Source organism: Nannobrachium achirus (assembly GCF_963921795.1).
Source record: "Nannobrachium achirus genome assembly, chromosome: 3".
Classification (NCBI taxonomy): Eukaryota; Metazoa; Chordata; class Actinopteri; order Myctophiformes; family Myctophidae; genus Nannobrachium; species Nannobrachium achirus.
In genome coordinates, this window is record NC_137812.1 from 60,070,955 (window position 1) to 60,094,549 (window position 23,595).

The 23,595-nt window shown below is 41.3% G+C and overlaps 1 pseudogene across 1 annotated transcript in view; it reads left to right on the forward strand.

The window, feature by feature from the left end:
- The first annotated feature begins 767 nt into the window (after window positions 1–767).
- Window positions 768–23,595, forward strand: part of LOC308281553 (bromodomain-containing protein 4-like) — a 32,299-nt pseudogene continuing 9,471 nt past the window's right edge. Inside the window, exons 1-7 of the transcript in view lie at window positions 768–899; window positions 2,039–2,155; window positions 2,218–2,310; window positions 2,655–2,792; window positions 2,915–3,047; window positions 4,086–4,385; window positions 5,527–5,908. The product of the transcript in view is annotated as a bromodomain-containing protein 4-like (transcript). The remainder of the gene's footprint in view (window positions 900–2,038; window positions 2,156–2,217; window positions 2,311–2,654; window positions 2,793–2,914; window positions 3,048–4,085; window positions 4,386–5,526; window positions 5,909–23,595) is intronic.

A 23,595-nucleotide genomic window follows, 5' to 3' on the forward strand; every position in this document is an offset into this window, starting at 1 on the left:
AGAATAAACGTCCAACTTCCTACTCGCATGGCTCAAACTCCCATTCAACATAACAGCCTGATGTATTGTGGATTCTACTTAAGAACACTCCAGTGTGGAATAGTGGGCCGTTGGCATTCACATCTTGTTTCTCAAAGAAAATATAAAACACAGATCCGGTGCCAGATGATTTAAACAGTAAAATCCTCAGTGTTCATTTAATTTATCCATTTGTAACTTGGAGCGCACTCTTGAATTAATCAGGATTTGGCGGGGTAGTTGTTCATAAAATAAATAAGCCGATGTACATGAAGCCCCCCAGGGGGGTCCCCAGATGATTAACTCAATGTGCAACATTGTTTTCTCACTCTACACAGTAAACTAACCAACTTAAAAGTTTATAGAGGGTATCTGCACATTTCTAAAGTGACAATTTAAGTACTTTTTAATACCTCTATTATGACAAATTAAACATTGGCCAAATTGTCAAATATTAGAGGCAGAAATTGTAAAAAATAGCCGATCTACATGCTCATAAGTCACAACGCCTCGCAACACGAGGCGCTGTGAGCATGTAGATCTGCTATTTTCACAATAGAACCATGTTATACAAAATGTAATTCCTCAACTCTTAGTGCTCGTCAGGGAGGGGGGGTCCCCACTCCCCAGTTAAAATATGATTATTTTGGGGGTCGCGGCCTGAAAAGGTTGAGAACCACTGCCCTATAACAACAGCTGGTCATGATAACATGAAGCTGTAAACCCTGTAACAGCAGCACTGGAGCTGAATGATAACCGTATCGCTGGTCCCGCCTGCCCTTGCCAGGTTCAATTGGTCTAACCTGTCTGCGCAGTCACCGCAACCCACCGTCGCCATGGGAGACGGCCTGGAGGCAGGCAGCAGCCAGGCCCCTCCCCCTGTCTGTCATGACCTGACTCAAATCATGACAAATATGGGAGACGACACACAGGATAACAATGCAAAATGTATTTATTTATAACTAAATCAAACATAACATAAATGTAAATGTGGAATATGTTAGGAATAGTCAGTAAGATCAGTAATGGAGTGCATGTGTGGATGTGTGATAATGTAATGTATGTGCAAAGGCAGAACGAAGAAAGAACCAAACTCAAAAAGAACCAAACAAAACCATTGTTCCCTGGGTAGGAGAGAGAGGGAGAAATGCTCTGACCAGCCTGCTTAAATACTTGAGTTTGGTTCAGACCGTTCCTCACCCAGGAGGCAGCGCAGCTCCTCATTCAGACATCTGTCATATCAAAACTCGACTATTGTAACTCTCTCCTCACTGGTCTCCCGGCATGTGCACTTAAACCTCTCCAACTGATCCAAAATGCCGCGGCACGACTGGTCTTCAACCAGCCTAAGTTCTCACATGTCTCTCCCCTTCTCCGCAGCCTCCACTGGCTCCCGGTTGCGGCCCGCATGGAATACAAAACACTGATGCTGACCTTCAAAGCAGCCAAGGGTATGGCTCCTCCATACCTCCAAAAGCTGATCAACCCCTACACCCCCACTCGTTCACTTAGATCAGCCAACACAGGGATGCTGACCGAACCCTCGCTAAAAACTCCAGGGCAAAAATCCACTCGTCCGAGACAGTTTGCCCTCTTGGCTCCCAAGTTGTGGAATAAACTCCCTGTCGCACTTAGAACAACGGACTCACTCGCTACCTTTCGCCGTGGACTGAAGACTCACCTTTTCAGACTCCACCTAAACCCTTAGCACTACAGTAAAATCAATGACCATACATGAAGCTAGTTAACTTTGTTTGTTAGGTTTCTTTAGAACTTGATTATATTGTGTTTTTCTATAGATAGATATCCATTTACATTGTTATATTGCTGTTAATGTACTGACCTATTATCTTGTTTATTATTGCGATGTTGTATCTGCTTATTGTAAGTCGCTTTGGATTAAAAGCGTCTGCTAAATGCCTAAACTGTAAACTGTAAACTCTATATGGCTGATTGGAGCCAGGTGTGTCGCCTCCTCCAAACACCTGCAGGCTGGTCCCCTCCTCCTACACATTAACAGAGAAGGCCATTAGAATCACCGTTAAGGGATGGGTCATCACCCCCTCTTCACTTCAACCCTGCAGCCCCCGAAATCTGGAACCCCTCCAGGCCCAAACGACAGACCAACCAGCTACAGGTAGGATCCTCTGTGGCTGTAATGTAGGTGGATTGATATAAGACGTGATGTTGCTGTTGTAGTACCTGCTGAAAGTGGTATTGAAGACCCTATGGAAACACCACTTTGCATGGCCATTCCAGGCTCCAGTCGACGCCATCAAACTTAACTTGCCTGTGGGTATTTTGTGTGTGTGTGTGTTAGTGCAGTGTTCCTCGAACCTTTAAATTACGAGGTCTCCCCTTAACTCTGGCAGTGTACAAATGGAACCAAATGAACCCTGATGGGTTCATTTGGTTCCATTTGTACACTGTCAGAGTTCTGTATGGGTCAATTTAGACCCCCCTAAAAGAACACACAGAGTCCCTTGAATCCACTTTGAGAAACACTGTGACAGACTAATATGTCATACACACTGTGTTAGTGTGTGTGTATTTATGACTCATGCACACAAAACCGCATGGAATACGATATCGATTATTCCTGCTGTAACCCCCCCCCCTTCTTACTCTTACTCTAGGACTATTACAAGATCATCAAGTGCCCGATGGACATGGGTACAATAAAGAAACGTTTGGAAAACAGTTACTACTGGAATGCCCAAGAGTGTATCCATGACTTCAACACAATGTTCACAAATTGCTACATCTACAACAAGGTAAACCAAGAATCTCAACATATAATCTCCATCCACTTGAATGAATTGTTAATGATGTTCTACAATTTTTTAAGTGGTGTGTGTGCATGAATGCGTGCGCATTTCTATGTGTTTCTGCATAGCCTGGTGATGACATTGTGTTGATGGCTGAATCTCTGGAGAAGATGTTTCTCAGTAAGATCTCTGAGATGCCACAGGAGGAGATTGAAATAGCTGTGGTTACCAAGGGTCGCCGTGGGGGCAGGCGGGATTCAGGTACAGCTTCCCTATGACATTTCACTATGACAATTTGTCCTGTCCCTCATTTATAAAGGATCAAGCAATATAATTTACTATATAGATAATTCTCTAATTATTTAGCTAGGGTGCCCGAGTTGGCGACCTTCGGGGTCGCCACAGCTCCAGAAAACACCCACAAAACTCTGAAAAGTGATGACTTCATCACTAAACCATTTCTGCGATCCCGAAGGTCGCCGACTCAGGCGCCCTAGCTAAATCATTAGAGAATGCCCTGGGCTACATTTGTGCAAAATTTGGCGCTTTTAGACTGCTTAGCACGAGAAAAAAAAAACCCTAAGACCTCCGACTAACATGAATGCTCACCCATATATGCATCGTTTTCTAGCCCAACTAATATTTTTCGTGCAAAACAAATGCTTGCAATGGATTCAGCATGACAAACCCCTAGTTAGACTCACCTACTTAAATACCCAGAAAAAAAGTGTTTTTCTGGGTATTTTCCTCCTGTATTGAAAGTCGATGGGAGCCCAACTTGATTTGGCCACTGTGGCGACCCCGAAGGTCGCCGACTCGGGCGCCCTAGCTAAATCATTAGAGCATGCCCTGAGCTACATCTGTGCAAAATTTTGTACTTTTAGACTGATTAGCGCGAAATATCCATAACTAATGAGAGAGGCTCTCTATTCAGGAGTGGTAATTTAGCCTCAAACCTTTGAAAAAGGTTTTTGGGACATAAACAATATGACATAAATACTTTTTAAATGCATGGTGTATCACCTTTAAGTATTGACGGTTCAAGTGGTTAAATATCTGAAAACACAACATGAATCCAAAATACACTGATGATTGTGCCGTCAAAAAATGAACCTATATGGTATCTATGGGTTGTGGGGGTCCCTGGCTCATCTCTCCCTTGACTAAGGGGTCCTTGGCCTGAGAACGTTGAAGACTCCTGTTATAGGCGGACATTCTGTGAAAATAGCACATCTGCTATTGTAGATGGGGCTTGCGTGGTTAATATAATCTTCCTGTGTTCACTCCCACTGCATCCAGGTTCGATCATCAAGCAGGATTCGGGCCAGGACTCCTCCTCCCCCTCCTCTACCCCACACACTCAAGCCTTCTCCTCCCCGGCAACCACTCCCCAGACCCGTGCACCACTCCTGACACCCACACCTCAGGGCCCTCCTACGCTACCCCTAGCCCAACCCCAGCCTCCTCGCGTGCCTCCCGTTCCCCCTTTCTACACTGGACGTTCTAGCCCAGGGCCTGACCTCTGTTCCTCCCCCAGCGCTGGCCCATCCAGGCCTCCATCCCAGCCCTCTACCACAAAGCTCTGCGGCCCCTATCAATGTACGGAAATAAGAGGCGGCGAGGAATGTGATCGTCTAAAGTCATGAGGAAGAGTGTGGAGAAGAAGTAGTTTCTAGTAATTGTTAAAGTTGGTTGCATGTAGGAGATAAACAATCTGAAGCTTTTTCTACAGTTGTGATTATTGATCTGCTTAACACATTAAACGCCCACGTGGTGTCAACGCGCCAATCTCTTTGATGTTTACAAGTGCCCAACGACGCGTTGACGTGTTGTACAGTAAACTATACTGTACTGTAGCTACTATACTTGGCTACCGCGGTGATGAAACAAACTCCATTTCCCAACATGCAGCGCGAAATCACGTCACCAGGACGTGCTGTCTGTCTCGTTGACTTCCTGTTAGGGGCTGCACAAAAATGCAATTTTCTCCGGATTCTTTTCCTTTTTTCTTTTTTTCTCAAAACGGCGGCCTCTTCTACCGGCCGTAACACAAACACTGTGGCTTAGAATTGATAAAAAACGGTCCTGACTGAAAGAAAAGATTTTCGCGAAATAAACAGGACATGCTTGGATTACATTTACTCGGATTACTTTTCTCACTAGTACTTCGAAGGTAGGTAAAATGGCGGGTTGCCATGGGCACCAGCAAATTAAATGTTGAATAATTCTGGGCATAGACAAGATTGTGTGCACATCTCAAGCCTATATTCAGGCCAGGTGCTGGACATCAAGGTATCAGATAATGGAAGGAGAAAAACGCCCGCACACTGTTCATATGCTCCAAAAAACTTACTTTTATTATAGGCAACTGGCTGCAACGTTTCGACTTTACGTCTTCATCAGGCAAAAACTTTTGCCTGATGAAGACGTAAAGTCGAAACGTTGCAGCCAGTTGCCTATAATAAAAGTAAGTTTTTTGGAGCATATGAACAGTGTGCGGGCGTTTTTCTCCTTCCATTGAATAATTCTGGGCACCTGATTTGTTAAGCCTAAAATGTGCCACACATAACAGTAGAGAGTCCTAGCGTTCACAAAAAGTGTTTATCTAGGCACCCAAACTCACAAAAAGGCTTAGAAGCATGTAGACCACTCAAGTAGTAAGCTTAATATGTAACACATCAACTGTCACTTTCTTATTCACGTTTTGTTGTTTATCCTTTGACCCCTGTCTTTCAAGCAGCAGCGGAAGAGCCAGAAGAGGAAAGCAGACACCACCACACCCACCGCCAATGACCAGCTCAGCGAATCGTCACCCATCTCCTCTGCCGAGACGCGCCCCCCGCAGAGAGAGCGTTCGCCCATCGAAGCAGCCCAAAAAGGACACCTTGCAGCCCGACTCGCAGCACCAGTTGAGTGTCGGTGTCGGTTTGTTATTGGGAGGGACGGCGACTCACAAGTGCCAGGAGCAGCTGCGGTACTGCGCTGGCCTGGTCAGAGAGATGCTGTCCAAGAAACATGTGGCATACGCCTGGCCCTTCTACAAACCAGTCGATGTGCATGCCCTGGGTCTCCACGACTACCACGATATTATCAAGCACCCCATGGACCTCAGTACCGTCAAGGTAAGCTTTCCAGGATGGGGGAAGAGCAAGAGAGAGGGGTTGAAGTGGGTTCATGAAGATATTTTGATGGCTAGTGGTGGTGAAGTCATCGGCAAAAGACAGATAGTTCATCCTACTGGCTCATCCAGTTAATGTGCTGGACTGCCTCAGTGGTTCTCAACCTGTGGGTCGGGACCCCCCCGGGGGTCCCCAAATTATTTTTGGCGGTCCCTGGATAATTGTCTCCACCAGCCGAAGGCTGAGGGAGAGTATGTTTTCCCCTCCGTCCGTGTGTCCGTCCGTGCGTGCGTCCGTCCGTCCGTCCGTCCGTCCGTGCGTGCGTGCGTGCGTCCGTCCGTGCGTCCTCGCAGTTTGTGAGCACCTAATCTCAGTTGCCGTTGGCCCGGTTGCTGCCAAAGTGAGCACACACATTCCCTGGATGCCAATCTAGAACCTCTGCCCTAAATTTTTCAAATGGGCCTTTTCTAGCGCCACCTAGTGGCCGATGTTCGCAAAACACATTTCTGTGCACTACTCTTACAGATTTTGTCCAAAAATCCTACAAATCGGTAGGCAGTATCTCGACAGTCATGTGATCGACACAGATCTGTCCGATTTTGCATATTGCATCCCGATTGGCTAAGATTGGCTTCCAAAGTTTGTAGGATTGAGCCGTTTTGAACAAAATGCCTCAAATCACAAACGCAAAGTGCAATTATCATGAAATCGCGCACACACCTTCCCACTAGGCCGAGGAAGAAATGCCACTTAATTTTTTTTAAATCAGCCTCATGGTGGCGCTATAACAGGCCGAGTTGTGGTTTTATAACTCCACCGATCAGTTTCAAACTTTGTAAGCGCATTCCCTAGAGGCTAAGGATAAACCTTTGCCCTGCATTTTTCACATCAGCCTTTTATAGCGCCACCTTTGGGCCGACATATGTAAAACAAATTTTTGGATATTACTCCTTGAGATTTTATGCAAAAATCACGCAAATCGGTACACAGTATCTCTATAGTCATGTGATCAAGTCCGATCAGTCTGATATTTCATATTCCATCCTGATTGGCTAATATTAGCTTCCAAATTTTGCAGGATTGCTCCGCTTTTGAACAAAATGCCTCAAATCATCAACGCAGCTTGCGATTACCGTGAAATTTGCCACACATATTCCCACTAGGTCAAGGAACAAATGCTACCTTTTTCACATTGGCCTGTTATAGTGCCACCATTAGGTAGACTTTAGCAAAACACATTTTTGGAACACAATGCTTCAAATCATGCATGCAGCGTCCGATTGCCAAGAAAGATCTAAGGTGAGGAACATATGCCACCCTTGGCCTTGGCCTATTGGCCTATTATACAGTAACACCACCAGTACGCACGGCCTGGTGGAGACCTGTGCTCGGAAGAGCACTGCTTCTAGTTAACATTGTTTTCTCTTTCACCAGTAAACAAACCAAAATAAAGTTTTAGGTGTATAGAGGCTATCTGCAGATTTCTAAAGTGACAATTTAAGGATGTTTCATTACCTCTAAAATGACAAATTAAACATTGGTCAAATTGTCAAATATCAGAGGTAGACATTGTGAAAATAGCCGATCTACATGCTTACAACGCCTCGCAACTCGAGGCGGTGTAAGCAATAAAACAAGCAATAAAGCAATAAAACACAAGTGTTTCGTATGAAACACCTGTTTGTTAAGAATCGGAAGGAAGCACTCCACTCCTATGGGTGTCGCTAGCGCCAGCCAAGAATAACAGAATCACTCACATAAACTCCCGTAGGACGATTCCCATTGGCCGAAGGGTATGTCCGTCAAATGACGTACCCGCCTGGAGGCGGATCCCTATAAAATCCCCATCCACCGGATGATCCCCCTCTTTGAGAGAGCTCTGCGCGAACTCACGAACAGGGTCTCACCGGAGTGGAGTGCTTCCTTACGATTCTTAACAAACAGGTGTTTCATACGAAACACTTGTGTTTGTTTACGAATCTCCAGTCAGCACTCCACTCCTATGGGAAACATAAACTCCCGGACGTGGAAACGAACCAACAGGAATTAAGGAACCCTTACAGACTAGGCCCACCAGAACCCACCTCTATCCTAGTCTGCCCCAAGTTACAACCGAAGGGAAAAACTCAGGAAAAGGGCCCCCCTCCACCAGAGCCACTACCCTCTGGTCTTGGCGGAGGAAGAAAAGTGTAAAAACACTTACCAAACTCCCTGAGAGAGAAACCCTACCAAGGGACTCAGCTCAGGAGGACGGGGAGGAAGCGGCCACCCCAAGGACAGAATGCGCCAAGGAATAAGGCGTTAAGTCCAGGTGATAGTAAGCCGCAAAAGTAGAAGGCGACTTCCAATTAGCCGCCAAACAGACCTCTTGGATGGACACTGCGCAAAAAGACCAAGAATCCCTAGATATCGTGGCCCGAATATTACCAGATACAAGTCATGTATGAAGATATCCGGATTGGATACTCTCCGAACAGCAAGTGAAATACATTTCATGTTCGGAGCATATCGAACTCCCAATATGGGACCACTTTATTCTTGCTAGAATATGGAGTTAATCTTTATCCCGGATACTGTATACGACCACATGCCATATTCGGAAAATAACTCTAATCCCTGTCTAAAATATCTCATCAGAAATGGACAGCTGTCATTTCTGGAAATGATTCTTAACTCATATCCAATGTCAAGATATTATACATATATGACCACTATCCATATTTCAAGTCCAAACACCAGAAGTATCTTAAATCCATATATTGTATTGATATGACCTGTAACTATATATGTGCTGATATCCAGATTGGATACTCTCCGAACAGCAAGTGAAATACATTTCATGTTCGGAGCATATCGAACTCCCAATATGGGACCACTTTATTCTTGCTAGAATATGGAGTTAATCTTTTCCCAGATACTGTATACGACCACATGCCATATTCGGAAAATAACTCCAGGCAGTGTCTAAAATATCTCATCAGAAATGGACAGTTGTCATTTCTGGAGATGAGTCATAACTCATATCCAATGTATTGATACAACCTCTAACCATATTTCAAGTCCAAACGCCAGGTGTATTTTAGCTCAGGATACTGTATTGATACGACCTGTGACCTTGTTTCAAGTCCAAACACTGGGTGTATTTTAGCTCAGGATACTGTATTGATATGACCTGTGACCATATTTCAAGTGCCAATACCGGGTGTACATTGGCTCAGGATACTGTATTGATATGACCTGTGACCATATTTCAAATCCAAACACTTGGTGTATTTTAGCTCAGGATTCTGTATTGATACAACCTGTAACCATATATGAAGTCCAAACACAGGGTGTATTTTAGCTCAGGATACTTTATTGATACGGCCTGTAACCATATATGAAGTCCAAACACGGGGTGTATTTTAGCTCAGGATTCTGTACTGATACGACCTATAACCATATATTAAGTCCAAACACGGGGTGTATTTTAGCTCAGGATTCTGTACTGATACGACCTGTGACCATATATGAAGTCCAAACACGGGGTGTATTTTAGCTCAGGATTCTGTATTGATACGACCTATAGCCATATATTAAGTCCAAACACTGGGTGTATTTTAGCTCAGGATTCTGTATTGATACGACCTGTAACCATATAGGAAGTCCAAACACCGGGTATATTTTACCTCAGGATACCGTATTGATACAACCTGTAACCATATATTAGGTCCAAACAACAGGTCTATTTTAGCTCAGGATACTGTATTGATACGGCCTGTAACCATATTTCAGGCCCAAACACCAGGTGTATTTTAGCTCAGGATACTGTATTGATATGACCTGTAACCATATGTCAAGTCCAAACACCAGGTGTATTTTATGTCAGGATACATTCATGATTGATATGACCTATAACCTGTATACCATCCATGGACCATATCAGGATGATTCACCATACCAGGACACAGTTCATTGTCCCCATGAGCCTATACTAGGTCCGCTCCTTTCTCTCTACACCAAATGATAGTCAAAAAATTAAATATGAAGGTACACATTTCAACACATGAAAATCACTTAATGCAATTAAGCAAATATTTATTTTTTAGAGCAAATGTTATTTTAAAATAATTTTAAAACGGGGGCTAAAACCTAAGAACAGTATTTTGAGAACAATATTTACACACACACACACACACACACACACACACACACACACACACACACACACACACACACACACACAGGGATTGTTGAATATAAAATTAATAGAACACATCCAATTATTACTTAACACACTCCAGGTAGGTAAGAACAATATTTGAAACAGGTCACTGTTGGACAGAATAAACAAATCAGAACCAAAAGCATGAACAGAACACCACCGTTAATTGGCGTTGTGCAAACTATAATCCCAGGTTTCTAGAAGATGGCATAAATGTTTCCCGTTCTTCCATAGCTTGTTCTGGTTATTCTGGTTCACATCTGCTGCTGAGCCAATGAAACAAAGCTATGGGAATCTGAACAGGAAAAATTGATGCCCCTTCTAAAAACCCAGGAGTACAGTTGTACTCAGAGCCTATAACAAGCCTTACTAAGTCCCAGTGGTGTCCTCCTCACTCTGCTGCAGGTAGATCTGCTTGCCCTCTGCAGGAGGGCATAAATTGTCCACAATAGGTGCGAACATGGGTGGACCTGGGCTGCACACCCTTCTTCCTATTGTCATCCAGGACCTTCCGACAGTCCGCCATTATTTTGGACAGCCGTGATGAGCGCCACTTTGGTGATTTGATTTTGAAAACAGTTTTGTCCTCGTCACTGACGAAATTGGCGTCTGCAGCTGCACCGCTGAGGTATAGCTGGTCCTCTTTGGACAGTATCTTCTGTCCAACACCGACCTGTTTCTTGAAGAGCTGTGTAACAGATGGGAAGAGGAGGTTAGACTCAACATGTTCTATTCACCCATTCTGGTCAAAAGGAAAACCTTTGATATGGGGCCCCCAGTTTTGCCTTGTCTGCTTATAATAAGCAATTTTAGGCTTGTTGTCTCCACCAGGCCGAAGGCATTGGGAGACAATGTTTTCACTCCTGGCTGTCCGTCTTCACTATAACAGGCTGATTTGGGGTTTTGCTTATAACTCCACTGAATAAATATTGTACAAACATACTCCCTAAACCGTTGCCCTGCATTGTAAAAAGTAAAAATAAATAAAAAATAAAATGTGCTTATTTGCCTCATTTGTTATATCAAGTTAATATCAAACAGCTAACCATATTTTGAGACCACTCTGAGCTCTGCTGTAGGCCAGCATAGATAGGAGGAGACATGACCAGGTTAACTGCACACATAGATGGTTAACAAACCTTATAGATCTGCCATTTTCAAATAGCCGGTGTACTGTAGAGTGGTCAAACTTAGCCTAGTTCTTTTGTGCTTGTTTGACTTATACCCAGTCCCTTGTTTCTCTTGTCAAACCTGGCAATAAAAAAGCGATTACCTGCATTACACTTGCTGCCCACTAAGGAGGAAGTTGAATGAAACAGATAAGGGCAATAATCAATGCTGGCGACTAGAGAAGGGCCAGGAACACGTTAATGTCTACCCTTTTCAAACTCCAAACCAACTAGGATCTTAAAGAATAGGGAGTATTCTGGTCCAGCTGAAACACTTATTCAAGGTCACAAAATGAATCTGACCCTGTTCTTGGCAACACAATGTAACAATGCAATAGGCCTTAAAGCTCTGGAAAACTAGAGATCACTTTCATCCAATATGAACTGTATGACAATACTCTACATGTTACAGATGGGAAGAAAAACTAATGTTATTAGTTACTTCTTCAATTGGTTTACAGATGCATCCACTTCAGCTCAACAGCTTGTCGCAGGCATCATCCAACTCACTGCTACCAGCAGCCCTTGCTGCCAGCTTCCATCCAAAATGACTGTATGGGGGCTATATTAAGTCTAGAAAAAAATTATAATAATCATACTTGAACTGGGGGATGCCCACCCTGACAAGCACTTGGACTTGCAGGAGTTGATTCATTGCATTTAGTTGACTGTTCCACTGATAAATAGTTAAAATCTACAAGCTTACAATGAAAGCCGTAAAAAAAGAGTCTGTATACACTTATGCTGTATATTGGTATGTTTACTGTTGGGTGAGAAAACAATGTTGCATTTAGTTACTCATCAGTGGACCCCCACTTGGGAATCATCACAACACTTGAGTAAACAGTTTGATATTTACTGACTCGAAGGCAATTTCATGATACCATCATGATAATAATGAATACCTACTCATCCCGCGAGGGAAATTCAGATATCGCAGCCCAACCCAGCTGCTTTTTTTCTCCAGCTTAACCCAGCCGAACCCGGTGCTGCCCACAAGGAGCGCGGGGGAGAGGGGAGCAGTGATAGCTGGAGCGGGGGATCGTACCTGCGACCTCTGGGGCCTCCGGAGTCCTAGGTGTGGATACTAACCACTCAGCTATCACTGCTCTCATGAAAGCCTATGGTAGGAAGCCTCTCAGAACCCCACCTTTTGGGTAAAATCCACCTTTGGCCAGGAAATAGAATATACCCACCAGACAGAATCTTTGATTCGCTCAAGTGTGCCACCTATCTGGACTGGACAACAATGCTATTGCCCAGACCTGTAGAATAAGCTTAAGATCATAAACCTGCCTTTGTGTTTTTGTGAGTAGTGAAACCACACTGTGGTCATTTCTCAGCAATGACCACCTCACTGTTATATCCCTTACATAAGGTAATTGATAATTCACATGATCAAACAAATGCAACCGTAATACAACAGGGCAATAACTCACCCGATCTCTCCTGCTGGTAATCGTCTTTCTCCTCTTCACGTCCTCTATGGGCCCATCCAGCTCCATATTCTTGCTGGCCTTTAGGTTTTCATAAGCTCTATTGCAAGCCTCTAGTGAATTAAACAACAAATACAACTAAATGAACTCTAAATATATAATAAAGGCATCTCAAAAGGATAGTGATGACTCGAAGAAATTAGCAGACCAAATGTACAAATCTGCAATCCAGAGTTGCACCACTAACTATTGACTGCCCGTACATCCAAACAAACAGTCCCATCTGACAGTACCAAATTATTTTAAACTCACCTTTTGTTTTCTGTTTTCTGTTTAGATGTATGGGCTGCCAAAGGTTGTTGCAGCTCTAGATTCAACATGTTTAAAAATAATCTAGAGTTGCAAGTTGCAGTGAAGGGAGACCCCTGTTATTTAATTTAGAAAACATTATAGAAATCACTAATGTTTGAATAGAAAACTAACCTTTTCAAACAAATCACTTGCACCAATATTACATTTTTCAATATTAGTCAGTGCGCAATCTGTTAACTTCAACTGTGTAAAATCAAATTTACAATTTAGGCATTTAGCAGAAGCTTTTAATTCAGAGCGACTTACAGTGAGCAAGGTTAACACATACATAGAATGCAGAGAGACAGTGTAGTACCTCAGTAATCTAGGATCACAGGTATGCCAGGAAATCCTATTGTTATTGTTAAAATTACAACCAATGTAAGGGCATATGTCCCCAAATTAATGCAATACCACACTTACTTCTGATAAGGCAGGTGGGATTTTGGATGAGGAAGTTCTTGTGTCCACTCCATCAATATTCTCCATGATGGCATCCCATTTTGAATGTAGGTTTTCTGCCAGGTCACCAACCCTGTGTGGGAGAAAATAATATATAGTTATGAATTTAGCATTACTGTCTTACTTGTTGGTGAACTCACTCAAGTAGCCTAATACTAAAGTACATTTTCTGTTGAAATGATTTTGACTGGGCAGAAGCATAGCCTAATTGCCTTGATGCAGATTCAAACTAGTGTCAGCTGGTGGCTGGACAAACACACCTGCCCTCTGCAGTGGTCTAATTTGAATGTATCTTTCTCAACAACCCTTGAATATGATGGAATATTATTAAGGATTACTGGGATTATGGTAAGATCACATTTCATGACACACACACACACACACACACACACACACACACACACACACACACACACACACACACACACACACACACACACACACACACACACACTGCAGTGTGAACTCCTGTAACTCACTAGCTCCCACTCCCACTTTGAGAACTATGGCACTAAATCAGTGTTTTTCAAACCTTTTTGATATCAATTATTTATGTATTTGAGCCATATGGTTCACCATTTAGTGAGATTTAGCCTCTCAGTCTCATACACAATACTTTAGTGCAGATCATGTGTAACAATAATTTAGCTTGTCCATTTGGTTTGATTTTACAATAATTAAAATATCTATAGGGGTCCATTTGGTTATCAACATTATTTAGCTGGGGACCACCTGGAACCACCTCATAGACCACTAGTGCAGTGGTTCTCAACCTAACATGTTACTAAACAAACACTCTATAGCAATGATTACTGTCACAATAAAGCAATTTAACTGCTGAATATATAATGGACCTTGTATAATGGAAACATTTTAACAGGAATGAGGGTTCCTGTCACATATTAAAAGGGGTCTGCAGCCAAATAGTCTACATTTTGGATTTTGGGGTCCTTGACATGAAAAGGGCTGAAAACACTGGAGTATGAATTGTAAATAGTGAAGTTGTAAAAAATACTGGAAGCAAAAGCAATCACTTGAAATAGCTTTACATACCTGTGTCATCTCCCTGCTCCAAAACTCCTTCTCTGTGTGCCAAAAGTCTCCATAATGTAGATTTAATCCCACAAATAGATTGGCAGCAACCTATCTTCCTGTTCAACAATCAACAGTGATTTTATTTCGTTTAGCTTTATCCTAAATCACTTTTAGACAAGCAGCTCTCAATGCTTGCTGTTGGTGACAAATGTACAGTAACTGCTGTGCTGTGTGCTGCTGGCTGTTTGGATTCAAAGTGGGGGTGTGCTCTCAGCAGAGCCAATGGTAGCTGGCCACGTCACAGTCACATGACACACAGCCAATCAGGCATTTGCAATTGCATTGTGGGAAGTGTAGTTGATTTTCAAACTGCTTTCCATAAAAACACATATATTGTGTTCCTCTCTGTAACTACAAAGATGGCTCCCTTCATCTTTCATATGTTTCCTCCAAACTATAATATATATCAGATTTAATTACAGATGATAATTTGCTTATATAACCGTGTATGTCGTGTCTGTTGTATGATGATGTTTTTATTGTATTATAGGCCTACTCATTTCAAGCAGGATAGTTTTATATTAAGCTTCTGAAGCATTGAGGAATACAGTATGGTAGTGGATCTCAAACATTTCAAAGAAGAAACATTTCCATTAGAGAAGATTTTGATGAGTCTAGCAGTGATTCTCAACTATTTTAATTGCAAGAACCCCAGTTTGACATGCATTAGTCAAAGTACGGACCCCATTCTATGGCATTTCTATCTGAGACCCCAATTTATTGTAAAATCAATGTTAATGGGTCCATTTTGGTTCCATTTGTACACTCTATGAGTTACCCATAAGGGTCCATTTCATTCCTAACTATCATTTAGCGGGGGACCCCCTGGAACTCCCTCAAGGACCCCACTTCGAGAACTAATGCAGTTAATATCAGGTTGCCATTCCATATATCTTTACTGTTTTTTTTTTAACCCATTAAGACCTAAGGTCGATACCTTCTAAAGCCTGACCTAAGTTTTCAGAAAAACAACACAAAAATGTGTTCCCCCGCCTGAGGGATAAAACAGGGGTTCCCGTCCATACTGGGTTGTGTATGTTGGGCTGATTTGTACACTTTGTAACAAGTTCTATGTCACATCTATAATGTTTCACATTGATAAACCTCATAGTTAATAGTATGTAGTATTAAACTGTGGATACCCGGGCAGGGTTCATCGCCATGCTGGCTTGCGGTGGACATTTTTGTCTGAATGATATTTTTGCCATCTACCATGGACAAAGACAAGTCTCACCACATGTGTCAATGTACAGACATTGATGATCCCTGTGCCAGGAGATATTATGGGATATGTTGTTATTGTGTGAGTTTTAAATGGGTATACCCCATTTGATGGTGTCCCATAGATGTTCAACAATGACCTATGACAGCTGAGGTCAAGACCTTTCCATTAACAGTTGTATGTAAGCCCTTCTGTGGCTGAATGATATGCCTTTAATCATGGACTCTAGGGTTCAAGATTCAGAGGTCATTATCAAAGCAGTGCTGCTGTGTACTGTTAGATAAGCATCATGTGCCTATATGTCTGTCTGTCTGTCTGTCTTTCTCTCTTTATCGCCCGAGTTTAGGCCACAATGCATTTTGTTATACCCCCACTGAAGAAATATAGGCCTACTTGTCCTCTAAGTTACTGTCATTTCAGATTAGATACACTAGCTATTATTTAGGATTCAAAACATTGAAATTGAAATGGTCTTGGACTTTAAGGACAACCCACATTTGTTTATAATCGGCACTGTTGCGGTCTATCTTTAGTTTTTTGTTGAGCCAATGTAATGGTACACTGGATCAATGAAGTGGATAGTGTCCTCAGGGGTTGCTTATTAAGGAACTTTGACATTCTTGCTAGATACCTTGTTCACTATGTCCATGCCTATAAACTCCCCAGTTATACTGGTCTTGTTCACATCCAAGATTAACTGAATGCTCATGCTTACCTGTAACTACCATTACATTCAAGAGAGACGCTGATAGTCCAATGAATGCTATGATCCTAATTAATTTAATTTCATAAACATTCAGATGTCCCTAACTGTAATGACACCTTACTGTCCCTTCAACTGCATACTTTATGTGGTCTTTAACCAGAGAGGTTCTGTTTTTATCCCCAGCAAAGTATAATCCTTTGCAATGCATACAGAAATAAGGACATTTACAAGCTGACTCCATTTGCTTAGCTTCCCTGGTAAGGTCTTTGGAATCTATAGGCCCAATCCCATTTTGACCTGTGAGACAGTCTGTATCCACTTAAAGCTCTTGAGCTCGACCCATTTCTTTTGTAACTTGCATCAGTTAGATATTTTACATAATATGAACCCAAGATAGACTGTATGTAATTGTGACACACAAAGATATGCCATAGATGTAATCTGTATTATACAATACTGGTACATATGAGCACTCAAAGGATTTGCAGACTTTGGGTTATGCACTCACTGTGTGCACATAGCCTATATGCTTAGTTAAACTTCAGGAGTGGAGGCTGCTCATTTGATCATGGCTGTGTGTAATTCAGTCATTTACCTGATGTTGAGTAAGTCAGTCGTTACCACAACCATGAATAGTGCATGATTTTGTGGCCAGGGCAACCAGTTTCACCTGGGTTTCACCCCAATAAATATCACATAAATTCACAGTTCAGAATGAAAGAGAGGAGCAGAGATGAAGTCAGGTTGGGAAATATATAATAGTTTATCAATTGCTTGTACTAGACAAAGTTTAAAATCTATTTAGCATGAAAACCTGCAGATCATGTCTGTCTGTCCGTCTGTGCGTGTGCCATTCATGCCTAATATCAATCTCCATATATTGCCAAGATCCCTGTTGTCATAAATATTGTGTCAGTCTCACGATAACCAGTGTGGTCGATCCCTGAGTCATCAATATTAATTTAAACCCATATCTGGGAATGCCAATATGGACATGCACTTGTGACCGGGTAAATCACGCTCTTTAGAACGACCATCATTTCGACTGGAAGGTTAACGACTCACTCCACGGAGGTTAGGGTTAGGGTGAGGGTTTGAGTCGGGTGTCGAAAAGATGACATGTAGTAAAAGCGATACGCTCCCCCTGTGACCTAACATACCACCAGATAAACCCAAGCCAGCCATCTACTATGATGGCCTGGTGTGTTTCATTTTTATTAAACTAGCAGTCATCTGTGTCTCACCTGTCTTGATTAGGGTTGATTAGGGAGCATCACATAATTAAGGATTGCCTACAGGAAAGGTCAACCCACTACACTTACATTGTTTCGGGCTGCTAGGTTCTATGTGCAAACAACAATGTGCAAATAACAAGGTTTAACATTGCGCCTGTGAATAAACATTGTGCTATGGACATGATATCCAAAGCTATGCTCATAAATGCAGTCTTGTGTGGACACAGCTCCACAAGCCCTTTACAAGACCTTTAGTAGCTGTCGCTACTGCTTTCTTGTCTGTTTCTTGTCTGTGTGACAGGGTGCGAGTGTGTGTACTGCATCCTGTAGCTATAATTCCATCCACTGCCTGGGACTGTATCTGTGACAACAGAGCTGATCCCATAACCTGGGGGACATAACCTTGATAACAGAACCTGTGGCCGCGTTTGCTAATAACTTCCAAACTTCACAAGAACGCTAATGAACACTTTCAATTAGGATAAAGTGAAAAATGACATTTGTCACTGTCTTCCAAGGTTCCAAGGTAATAGAAAACTAAGAATAAGAAATGGTTCGTATTCCATAGAAAAGTTGGGGATTTCACCCAGTAAAAATGACCAGTTTCTGTCACTTTTCATGAAATATCAGTTTAGACAGTTCACCCTCAACAGGCCCAATATATGGCAAAAGGTGATCATATATTACATACAGTATAGGCCCTATTGTCATCTTCTCAAAATAGGTTATCAACATTCCAGACAGTACACTGCCATGTTCATACTTCATCCATATTTGATTAGATATGGGTTATGCCAAGAAAATCGAACCATCGAAAATGGGACACATTCAGATATGCCATAGATTTGATCTGTATTCTAGAAAAGGATAGTGCTCATCAGAATGTCCAGATAGGACATACAGTCATATTTTGAAACACACATGACAAAAATAAGATATAAAGTGATATTTAGAACACAAATGACAAAGATAAGATGTAACTGGTTTCCTTATATAATGTCCTCATGATATCGGGTTCATATTTGACCAAATATGACATATCAATGACACTGGTCTGGTCTGTTTTGCCCAGTATAAATCACCCAATTCTGTCAATTTCCATGACCTATTAATATCATTATATGCCACAGATATAGCCATTATTCTTATCAAAATAGGCTGCCAAAATATTTACATATACTGCATTATGACAAGGAGATGTATACTGCATCCATATTTGATAAGATATGGTTGATGTCAACAAAACCTTAAATATGCCTAAGAAATGGTCAGTATTCTCTTGCAGATCCACTGTAAAGATATGACTTGAGGTCATATATGAACTCAATATCTGACACATAAAGTATTCTAGAAAGAATATTGTGATCAGATATTTACAGATATGACCTAAGGTCATTTACAGAACATATACATGACAAAAATTAAATGTTGCTTGTATCCTAGTACAACATATTGTCTTCATGATGTATATTGGGTACATATTTGACCAGATCTAGCATTTCCATGGAACTCAGGATATGCATAAAATGTACTGTTTCATGACCTATCAATATCAGTTAAATATTTCGTCCAAAACAGGCAGAATGGTAAAATCTGTAGTACGTATATTTGATGTGAAAATCGTTGATGATGTATGCTACAGATATTCCCATTATTTAGTATATTAGTATACTTCATCCATATTTGATAAGATATGGTTGATGTCAACAAAACCTTAAATATGCCTCAGAAATGATCAGTATTCTCTAGCAGATCCACTGTAAAGATATGACTTGAGGTCATATATGAACTCACTAGTTGACACATCAAGTATTCTAGAAAGAATATTATGATCAGATTTTTCCAGATGTGACCTGAGGTAATTTATGGAACATATACTTGACAAAATTAAAATTACGCCTGTATCCTAGTACAACATTTGTCTCCAAGCTATATATTTGGTTCACATTTGAACAGATCTAGCATTTCCATGAAAGTCAGGATATGCATCAGAAATGTTCTGTTTCATGACCTATCTATACCAGTTAAATATCTCACCCAAAACATGCCAAATGGCAAAATCTGTAGTGTGTATATTTGATATGAAAATCGTTTGATGACATGTGCTACAGATATTGCCATCATTCTAATCAAAATAGGGTGTCAGTATATTCATATATACTTCATTACATATATACATACTTTGTATATGGCAAGGAGATGTATACTTTGTCCATATTTGATAAGATATGGTTGATGTCAACAAAACCATAAACATGCCTCAGAAAAGGCCAGTATTCTCTAGCAGATCCACTGTAAAGATATGACTTGAGGTCATATATGAACTCACTATTTGACACATCAAGTATTCTAGAAAAAATATTATGATCAGATATTTCCAGATATGACCCGAGGTAATTTATGGAACATATACTTCACAAAATTAAAATTACGCCTGTATCCTAGTACAACATTTGTCTTTATCTAGCATTTCCATGAAACTCAGGATATTCATCAGAAATGCTCTGTTTCATGACCTATCAATATCAGTTAAATATCTCACCCAAAACAGGGCGAATAGCTAAATCGGTAAAAGTTATATTTCATATTAAAATCATTGATAATATATGCTCAAGATACTGCCATTCAACTCAAAATAGGGTGTCATTATATACTGCATTAGGTAATAGTCATAAATTGTATATGACAAGGAGATGTATACTTCATCCATATTTGATAAGATATGAGTGATGTCAACAAATCCCTAAAATATGCCTCAGAAATGGTCAGTATTCTCTAGCAGATCTAATGTTAAGATATGACTTGAGGTCATATATGAACTCACTATTTGACACATCAAGTATTCTAGAAAGAATATTATGATCAGATATTTCCAGATATGACCTGAGGTTATTTACAGAACATATACATGTCAAAAATAAAATGTTGTTTGTATCCTAGTACAACATATTGTCTTCATGATGTATATTGGGTTCAAATTTGACCAGATCTAGCATTTCCATGGAACCTAGGATATGCATCAGAAATGTTCGGTTTCATGACCCATCAATATCAGTTAAAAATATCACCCAAAACATGCCAAATGGCAAAATCTGTAGTGAGTATATTTGATATGAAAATCGTTGATTATATATGCTACAGATATTGCCATCATTCTAATCTAAATAGGGTGTCAGTATATTCATATATACTGCATTACATATATTCATACTTTGTATATGGCAAGGAGATGTATACTTCATCCATATTTGATAAGATATGGTTGATGTCAACAAAACCTTAAACATGCATCAGAAATGGTCAGTATTCTCTAGCAGATCCTCTGTAAAGATATGACTTTAGGTCATATATGAACTCACTATTTGACACATCAAGTATTCTAGAAAAAATATTATGATCAGATATTTCCAGATATGACCTGAGGTAATTTATGGAACATATACTTGACAAAATTAAAATTACGCCTGTATCCTAGTACAACATTTGTCTCCATGATATATATTGGGTTCATATTTGACCAGATCTAGCATTTCCATGAAAGTCAGGATATGCATCAGAAATGTTCTGTTTCATGACCTATCAATATCAGTTAAATATCTCACCCAAAACATGCCAAATGGCAAAATCTGTAGTAAGTATATTTGATATGAAAATCGTTGATGATATATGCTACAGATATTGCCATTATTCTTATCAAAATATGCTGTCAGTATATTCATATATACTGCATTGCGTATATTCATACTTTGTATATGGCAAGGAGATGTATACTTCATCCATATTTGATAAGATATGGTTGATGTCAACAAATACTTAAATATGCCTCAGAAATGGTCAGTATTCTCTAGCAGATCCACTGTAAAGATATGACTTTAGGTCATATATGAACTCACTATTTGACACATCAAGTATTCTAGAAAAAATATTATGATCAGATATTTCTAGATATGACCTGAGCTAATTTACGGGACATATACTTGACAAAATTAAAATTACGCCTGTATCTTAGTACAAGATTTGTCTCCATGATATATATTTGGTTCATATTTGACCAGATATGGCATTTTTATGGAACTCATATATGCATCAGAAATGTTCTGTTTCATGACCTATCAATATCAGTTAAATATCTCACACAAAACATGCCAAATGGCAAAATCTGTAGTAAGTATATTTGATATGAAAATCGTTGATGATATATGCTACAGATGTTGCCATTATTCTTGTCAAAATATGCTGTCAGTATATTCATATTTTACTTCATTACGTATATGCATACTTTGTATATGACAAGGAGATGTATACTTTGTCCATATTTGATAAGATATGGTTGATGTCAACAAAACCTTAAATATGCCTCAGAAATGGTCAGTATTCTCTAGCAGATCCACTGTAAAGATATGTCTTTAGGTCATATATGAACTCAGTATTTGACACATCAAGTATTCTAGAAAGAATATTGTGATCAGATATTTACAGATATGACCTAAGGTCATTTACAGAACATATATATGACAAAAATAAAATATTTGCTTGTATCCTAGTACACCATATTGTCTTCATGATGTATATTTGGTTCATATTTGACCAGATATAGTGCATATCAAAAAAAGTCAGGATATGTGACGGAAATGTCCGTATTCCAGAAAGAATAAAAATTCGATATTTTGGGATTCTTGCTCTTTTCGCCCAGTGGGAGGTCCCTTTAGCGAGACCCCAGGAAGAGGAAACTCCCCTAGTCGAATGGGCTTTCAGACCGAAGGGTCTAGCCACTTTCGCACTGTCGTAAGCCAAATTAATGGCTTCCACAATCCACCCCGACAGAGTCGCCTTAGCGATCTCAGTCTTACCAGTGGACTTTCCGTGAGAGACAAACAGACTACTAGACCGTCTGCGGTCCTTAGTCCTCTCACAGTAAACTCTCAGTGCCCTAACCGGGCAAAGACAGTTGAGCCTTCTGTCCTCCTCCGAAGCGAAAGGGGGAGGGTGAAAGGCCAGAAGTTCCACCGGAACTTCCTGAATCCTCCTGTTCTTGGGTAAGAACTTGAGGTGAGGTTTGAGTAAGACCTTACGGTCCTCGCCTGAAAACCTCATACAGCCCTCATCTACAGAAAGAGCATGAAGGTCACTGACCCTCTTGGCTGTAGTCAGAGCCAGGAGAAGAGCCGTCTTAAAGCTAAGAAGCTTCAAGGAGATAGACTCCAAAGGCTCAAAAGGAGCCTGACTCAGACCCCGTAGGACCACCTCAAGATCCCATGAGGGGACCAATGGTCTAGCTGCAGCAGCGTCCCGCTTGACCCCAGCCAGAAACTGAGAAACCCAAGGGTTCTTAGAAGGCTTAGAACCCTCAAGGCCATTGTGGCAGACGTCAATGGCAGCCACATAGCCCCTAAGAGTAGAGGCTGCTAGCTTCTGGACCACACAGGACTGTAGAAAGTCCAAAAGGTCTTTCAAGGACGCAGAAGCCGGAACCACCGAAGGGCGGTTCGACCTGCACCAGGAGACGAAGGCCTCCCATTTACCCCTGTACACTTCCAGAGTACCAGGAGCTCTGGCTCTCTGCATCGTGTCTATGACTGCAGTGGCCAGACCGGCAGCCCTCAGCCTCTCCCTTTCAGGAGCCAGACCCACAGGTCTAGGCACTGGGGGTCCGGATGGAAAATCTCCTGGTTCGCCTGGCTCACCAGATCCCTGAGTAGGGGCAGGCGCCAAGGCCGACCGACCAGGAGAGGCGCTATCAGGGAACTCCAAGTCCCCTGACTCGGCGCCACCAAGAGCAACTCCAGGGAGTAACGTCTGACCCTCTCGAG